This window comes from Heterodontus francisci, chromosome 22, assembly GCF_036365525.1.
Source record: "Heterodontus francisci isolate sHetFra1 chromosome 22, sHetFra1.hap1, whole genome shotgun sequence".
Classification (NCBI taxonomy): domain Eukaryota; kingdom Metazoa; phylum Chordata; class Chondrichthyes; order Heterodontiformes; family Heterodontidae; genus Heterodontus; species Heterodontus francisci.
Genome location: NC_090392.1, coordinates 2,642,100 through 2,650,000, shown reverse-complemented (window position 1 = coordinate 2,650,000; position 7,901 = coordinate 2,642,100).

Sequence of the window (7,901 nt, the reverse complement as noted above, 5' to 3'; positions counted from 1 at the left end):
CTGAGGAACTCCTGCAGTGATGTCCTGGGACTGAGATGATTTACCTCCAACAACCACAACCATCTTCCTTTGTGCTCGGTATGAGTCCAACCAGCGGATTCCAACTGACTTCAGTTTTACTCGGGCTCCTCGATGTCACACTCGGTCAAACGCTGCCTTGATGTTAAGGTCAGTCTCTCTTCCCAGTAGCAGACAGGAGTAAATCGTTCCCTTTGACCCGTTGTACACTGAACAAGCTGTGTTTCTTCACAGCATGATACAGGACTGTACACGGCCGATTAATGTAGCCCATCAAACACTCCCAGAGCAGGTTGAGCACAGTTTAGGAACAGAGTACAGTTCCTTCAACATTCTCTTTCTGTCTTCCTCTCTCTGTCTCTCCCTCCTGCTATCTCTGACACGACGAGAGGGAGAGAGGGTTAGATATGCAGACAGAGAGAGTGTTGTGGAGAGGGAACAAGGATGGAGAGAGAGGGATTGCGGGGTCGATTGAAAGGGAGAATGTAAGAGAAAATAATTTGATGTAATCGTTCACTGCTGTGTGCACAAACATTTAAGAGATAGGTATGGAGACAGAAACATCAGGAGAGATCTCTGTCTCTCTCTCTGTCTCTACATCTTTCATTCCCTCTCTGTCTCTCCCACTCTCTCCTTCTCTGCCTCTCTCTCTCTCTGTCCCTCCATCTGCCTTTCCCTCTCTGTCTCTCCCACTCTCTCCTATCTTTCTCTCTCTCTCTCTGTCCCTCCATCTGTCTTTCCCTTCCTGTCAATCCCTCTCTCTCCGAACATCTCTCCCTCTCTCTCTCTCTCTGTCCCTCCATCTGTCTTTCCCTCCCTGTCACTCCCTGTCTCTCCTTCTATCTCTGTCTCTCTCTCTCTCTGTGCCTCCATCTGTCTTTCCCCCTCTGTCTCTACCTCTCCCTCCTTCTATCTCCGTCTCTCTCTCTCTGTCCCTCCATCTGTCTTTCCCTCCCTGTCACTCCCTCTCTCTCCTTCTATCTCTGTCTCTCCCTATCTGTCCCTCCATCTGTCTTTCCCTCCTTGTCACTCCCTGTCACTCCTTCTATCTCTGTCTCTCTCTCTCTCTCTGTGCCTCCATCTGTCTTTCCCTCCCTGTCACTCCCTGTCTCTCCTTCTCAATCTGACACTCTCTCTCTCTGTCTCTCCATCTGTCCTTCCCTCCCTGTCACACCGTCCCTCTCCTTCTCTCTCTGTCTGTCTCTCTCTGTCCCTCCATCTGTCTTTCCCTCCCTGACACTCCCTCTCTCTCCTTCTAACTCTGCCTCTCTCTCTGTCTCTCTCTCTCTCTGTCTCTCCATCTGTCTTTCCCTCCCTGTCACTCCATCTCTGTCCTTCTATCTCTGTCTCTCTCTCTGTCTCTCTCTCTGTCTCTCCATCTGTCTTTCCCTCCCTGTCACTCCCTCTCTCCCCTTCTATCTCTGCCTCTCTCTCTCTCCCCTTCTATCTCTGTCTCTCCCTCTCTGTCCCTCCATCTGTCCTTCCCTCCCTGTCACACCGTCTCTCTCCTTCTCTCTCTGTCTCTCCATCTGTCCTTCCCTCCCTGTCACACCGTCTCTCTCCTTCTCTCTCTGTCTCTCCATCTGTCCTTCCCTCCCTGTCACACCGTCTCTCTCCTTCTCTCTCTGTCTCTCTCTCTCTGTCCCTCCATCTGTCTTTCCCTCCCAGACACTCCCTCTCTCTCCTTCTATCTCTGTCTCTCTCTCTCTGTCTCTCCATCTGTTTTTCCCTCCCTGTCACTCCCTCTCTCCCCTTCTATCTCTGCCTCTCTGTCCCTCTCTCTCTCTGTCTCTCTCTCAGTCCCTCCATCTGTCTTTCCCTGTCTGTTTGTCCCTCTCTCTCCTTCCATCTCTGCCTCTCTCTCTCTCTCTCTGTCTCTCTCTCTGTCTCTCCATCTATCTTCCCCACCCCCTGTCACTCCCTCTCTCTCCTTCCATCTCCATCTCTGCCTCTCTCTCTGTCTCTCTCTCTGTCCCACCATCTGTCTTTCCCTGCCATGTCACTCCCTCTCTTTCCTTCTATCTCTGTCTCTTCCTCTCTATCGCTCCATCTGTCCTAACCTCCCTATCACTCCATCTGTCTCCTTCTCTCTCTGTCTCTCACTGTGTCCCTCCATCTGTGTTTCCCTTCCTGACACTCCCTCTCACTACTTCTATCTCTGTCTCTGCCCCTCCCAGACACTCCATATCTCTCGTTCTATCTCTGTCTCTCTCTCTCTCTGTCTCTCCATCTGTCTTTCCCTCCCTGTCACTCCCTCTCTCCCCTTCTATCTCTGCCTCTCTGTCTTTCTCTCTCTCTGTCTCTCTCTCTGTCCCTCCATCTGTCTTTCCCTGTCTGTTTGTCCCTCTCTCTCCTTCCATCTCTGCCTCTCTCTCTCTCTCTGTCTCTCTCTCTCTCTGTCCCTCCATCTATCTTCCCCACCCCCTGTCACCCCCTCTCTCTCCTTCTATCTCCATCTCTGACTCTCTCTCTGTCTCTCTCTCTGTCCCACCATCTGTCTTTCCCTGCCCTGTCACTCCCTCGCTTTCCTTCTATCTCTGCCTCTTTCTCTCTATCGCTCCATCTGTCCTAACCTCCCTATCACTCCATCTGTCTCCTTCTCTCTCTGTCTCTCACTGTGTCCCTCCATCTGTCTTTCCCTTCCTGACACTCCCTCTCACTACTTCTATCTCTGTCTCTGCCACTCTCTCTGTCTCTCTCTCTTGTCCCTCCATCTGTCTTTCCCTCTCTGTCTCTCCATCTCTCTCCTTCTCTCTCTCCTTCACTCTCTCTCTCTGCCTCTCTCTCTGTCTCTCTCTCTGTCTCACAATCTGTCTTTCCCTCTCTGTCTCTCCGTCTCTCTCCTTCTCTCTCTGTCTCTGTCTCTGCCTCTCCCTCTGTCCCTCCATCTGTCTTTCCCTTCCTGACACTCCCTCTCTCTCCTTCTATCTCTGTCTCTGCCTCTCTCGCTGTCTCTCTCTCTCTGTCCCTCCATTTGTCCTTCCCTCCCTGTCAATCCATCTCTCTCCTTCTATCTCGGTCTCTCTGTCTCTCCATCTGTCTTTCCCTCCCAGTCACTCCCTCTCTCTCCTTCCATCTCTGCCTCTCTCTCTCTGTCTCTCCATCTGTCTTTCCCTCTCTGCCTCTCCCTCTCTCTCCTTCTATCTCTGTCTCTCTCTCTCGATCCCTCCGTCGGTCCTTCCCTCCCTGTCTCTCCCTCTCTCTCCTTCTATCTCTCTCTTTCTCTCTGTCTCTCCATCTGTCTTTCCCTCCCTGACACTCTCTCTCTCTCCTTCTATCTCTGTCTCTCTCTATGTCTCTCCAGCTGCCTTTCCCTCTCTGTCTCTCCCTCTCTCTCCTTCTATCTCCATCTCTCTCTCTCTCTCTGTCTTTCCATCTGTCTTTCCCTCCCTTTCCCTCCCTCTCTCTCCTCCATCTCTGTCTCTCTCTCTGTTCCTCCATCTGTCTTTCCCTCTCTGTCTCTCCCTCTCTCTCCTTCTTTCTCTGTCTCTCCCTCTCTCTGTCTTTCCATCTGTCTTTCCCTCCTTGTCACTCCTTCTCTCTCCTTCCATCTCTGCTTCTCTCTCTCTCTGTCTCTCCAACTGCCTTTGCCTCTGTTTCTCAGCCACTCTCTCCTTCTCTCTCCGTCTCTGCCTCTCTCTCTGTCACACCCTCTCTCTCCATCTATCTCTGTCTCTCTCTCTATCCCTCTATCTCTCCATCTCTCTTTCCCTTTCTGACACTCCCTCTCTGTCCTTCTATCTCTGTCTCTTTCTCTATCCCTCCAAATCTCCATCTGTCCTTCCCTCCCTGTCACTCCATCCGTCTCCTTCTCTCTCTGTCTCTCACTCTGTCCCTCCATCTGTCTTTTCCTCCCTGTCACTCCATCTCTCTCCTTCTCTCTCTGTCTCTGTCTCTGTCCCTCCAACTGCCTTTCCCTGTCTGTCACTCCCTCTCTGTCCTTCTCTCTCTGTTTCTCTCTCTGTCTCTCTGTCACACCCTCTCTCTCCATCCATCTCTGTGTCTCTCTCTATCCCTCCAAATCTCCATCTGTCCTTCCCTCCCTGACACTCCCTCTCTCTCCTCTCTCTGTCTCTCTCTGTCCATCCATCTGTCTTTCCCTCTCTGTCTCTCCCTCTCTCTCCTTCTGTCTCTGTGTCTCTCTCTGTCCCTCCATCTGTCTTTCCCTCCCTGTCTCTCCCTCTCTCTTCTACTCTCTCTGTCTCTGCCTCTCTCTCTGTCTCTCTCCCTGTCCCTCCATCTGTCTTTCCCTCTCTGTCACTCCCTCTCTCTCCTTCTCTCCCTGTCTCTGCCTCTCTCTCTGTCTCTGTCCCTGTCCCTCCATCTGTCTTTCCCTCTCTGTCACTCCCTCTCTCTCCTTCCACCTCTGCCTCTCTCTCTCTGTCTCTCCATCTGTCTTTCCCTCTCTGTCACTCCCTCTCTGTCTTTCTCTCTCTGTTTCTCTCTCTATCCCTCCATCTGTCCTTCCCTCCGTCATTCCATCTCTCTCCTTCTCTCTTTGTCTCTCTCTCTGTCCCTTCAACTGCCTTTCCCTCTCTGTCACTCCCTCTCTGTCTTTCTCTCTCTGTTTCTCTCTCTATCCCTCCATCTGTCCTTCCCTCCGTTATTCCATCTCTCTCCTTCTCTCTCTGTCTCTCTCTCTTTGTTCCTCCATCTGTCTTTCCCTCCCTGTGACTCCCTCTCTCTCCGTCCACCTCTGCCTCTCTCTCTCTGTCTCTCCATCTGTCCTTCCCTCCATCACTCCATCTCTCTCCTTCTATCTCTGTCTCTCACTCTCTGTCTTTCCATCTGTCCTTCCCTCCCTCACTCCCTCTCTCTCCTTCTCTCTCTGTCTATCTCTCTGTCTCTCCAACTGCCTTTCCCTCTGTGTCTCTCCCACTCTCTCCTTTTCTCTCTGTCTTTGCCTCTCTCTGTCTCTATCCCTCCATTTGTCCTTCCCTCCCTGTCACTCCATCTCTCTCTATCCCTCCATCTGTCCTTTCCTTCCAGTCTCTCTCCTTCCCTCTCTGCCACTCTCTCTCTCTCTCTCCATCTGTCTTTCCCTCTCTGCCTCTCCCTCTCTCTCCTTCTATCCCTGTATCTCTCTCTCTCTATCCCACCATCTGTCTTTCCCTCTCTGTCTTGCCCCCTCTCTCCTTCTATCCCTGTATCTCTCTCTCTCTGTCCCTCCATCTGTCTTGCCCTCCCTCTCTCTCCTTCCATCTCTGTCTCTCTCTATGTTCCTCCATCTGTCTTTCCCTCTCTGTCTCTCCCTCTCTCTCCTATCTCTGTCTCTCTCTCTGTCTCTATTTTAAATATTCAGCACGCTATTCCACTGTGGGAGCCATCACACCCTCATGAGACTGTTTGTGGAAATTTCATGCTGGCTTATTGGTTAATTTTTAAACCTGTGATTGATAGCATCTTGTCAACCAAAGGTATTAAGAGATAAGGGGCAAAGGCAGGATATATGGTGTAAGTCTGATCACAGATCAGCCAAGATCACATTCAATGCAGGAACAGAGTTGTGGGGTTAAATTACATCCTCCTCTTCCAATATCCCCTTTTAAATATCCTTCTTTCTCTGTCAGTCACCCTGTCAGTCTATGTCTCTCTGTTTCTCTTTTTCTCTCTCTCTATCTCTGTGTTTCGGACAGTGTCTAGTGAGATTCACTCTGTATCCACCCCATGATGTTCCTGCCCTCGGAGTGTATGATGTGACAGCGTCGAGGGAAATTTACTCTGTGTCAAACCCAACATTGTGCTTGGCTTGGAAATGTTTAATGGGACAGTGCAGCTGGAGATTTACTGTGTATCCCTGGAATTTAGAAGGTTATGGGGTGATTTGATGAAAGTTTATAAAATAATAAGGAAAACTGATGGGGTGGACTGAGAGTAAATATTCCCACTGGCTGCGGAGTCAGGAATTTGGGGCATCGTCTGAAAATATAAAGAGTGGCCACTTTGACTTCATCCCATCGTGTCGTATGTACATTCTCACATATAGCAGGTATAGCAGCACATATGTAACAGGATAGCAGGTATAACTGTAGTCATATTCTTCAGCTGAAAATTGATCACTTACATTGTTATTTCAGTCCATATTTACAGTATATTTACTTCTCTCTCTGTCTCTCTCTCTGTTTTCCATCAGTCTTTCCCTCCCTCTCTTTCCTTCCATCTCTCTCTCTCTCTCTGTCCCTCCATCTGTCTTTCCCTCCCTGTCAATCCCACTCTCTCCTTCCATCTCTGCCTCTCGCTCTCTGTCTCTCTCTCTCTTTCTCACCAACTGCCTTTCACTCTCTGTCTCTCCCTCTCTCTCCTTCTCTCTCTGACTCTGCCTCTCTAGCTGTCCCTCCATTTGTCTTTCCCTCCCTGTCATTGCCTCTCTCTCCTTCTCTCTCTCTCTGTCCCTCGATCTGTCTTTCCCTCCCTCCCTGACACTCCCTCTCACTCCTTCCCTCTCTGTCTCTCTCTCTGCTATCACTGACACGAGGAGAGCGACAGAGGGAGGGAGGGTTAGATATGACGGCATAGAGAGGGCTGTAGTGAGGGACAAACGTGGAGAGAGAGAGATTGTTGAGGTGGATGAAGAGGATAATGTAAGATATATTAATTTGATGTAATCCTTCACTGCTGTGTCCACAAACATAGAAGAGGTAGGTATGGAGAGAAAACGAACATCGGGAGAGGGAGGAATGCAGATGAAGTTCGGGCCCAGGCGGTCACTTTTGATGATCCAGTAAGAATAGCCTCCATTTTAAATATTCAGCAAGCTATTCCACTGTGGTAGCCATCACACCCTCATGATATTGTTTGTTTAAATTTCATGCTGGCTTATTGGTTAATTTTTAAACCTGTGATTGATAGATTCTTCTTAACCAAATGTATTAAGAGATAAGGGGCAAAGGTAGGATATTTGGTGTAAGTTTGATCACAGATCAGCCATGATCTCATTGAATGCCGCAACAGAGTTGTGGGGTTAAATTGCGCCCTCCTCTTCCAATATCCCCTGTTAAATATCCTTCTTTCTCTGTCAGTCACCCTGTCAGTCTATGTCTCTCTGTTTCTCTCTTTCTGTCCATGTCTCTCTCTCTCTCTCTTTCTATCGGACACTGGAGAGTGAGATTCACTCTGTATCCACCCCATGATGTTCCTGTCCTGGGACTGTTGGATGGGACAGTGTAGAAGGAGCATTACTCTGTATCTAATCCATGCTGTACCTGTCTGGGGAATGTTTTTGGGAGAGTGGAAACAGAGCGGGCTGGCACCAGGGTCCTCATGGGGAGGACTTAATGGTGCCTCCTAATTGACCAGTTAGCAATATTGGTGCTCCAGGGATGAAAGGGACATTGGCTGGGTGGATACGACATTGGCTGAGTGGATACGACATTGGCTGAGAGAGTGGACAATGGTTGTTTCAGACTGGAGGGAGGTATACAGTGGAGGTTTATATTAGGACCACTGATCTTTTTGATATATACTAATGACTTGGACTTGTGTTTAAAGGGCATAACTTCAATGTTTGCCAATGTTTGTGACATCTGCAATGTAATAAAAAGGGAAGGGACTAGTAGCAGACTTCAGGAGGATGGAGGCAGTCTGGTGAAATGGAACACACAAGAACAAATGAATTAGGAGCAGGAGTAGGCCATTCGGCCCCTCGAGCCTGCACAAAACTTCAATGGCTGATCTGATTGTGAGCTCAACTCCACTTTCCTGTCTGTGTCCCATAACCCTTGACTCCCAAATTGATCAAAAATCTATCGAACTCAGCCTTGAATATATTCAATGATCCAGCCTCCACTGCTCTCTGGGGAAGAGAATTCCACAGACTGACCCCCCTCTGAGAGAAACACATTTCTCCTCATCACAGTTTTAAATGGGACGTCCCTAATTTTTTA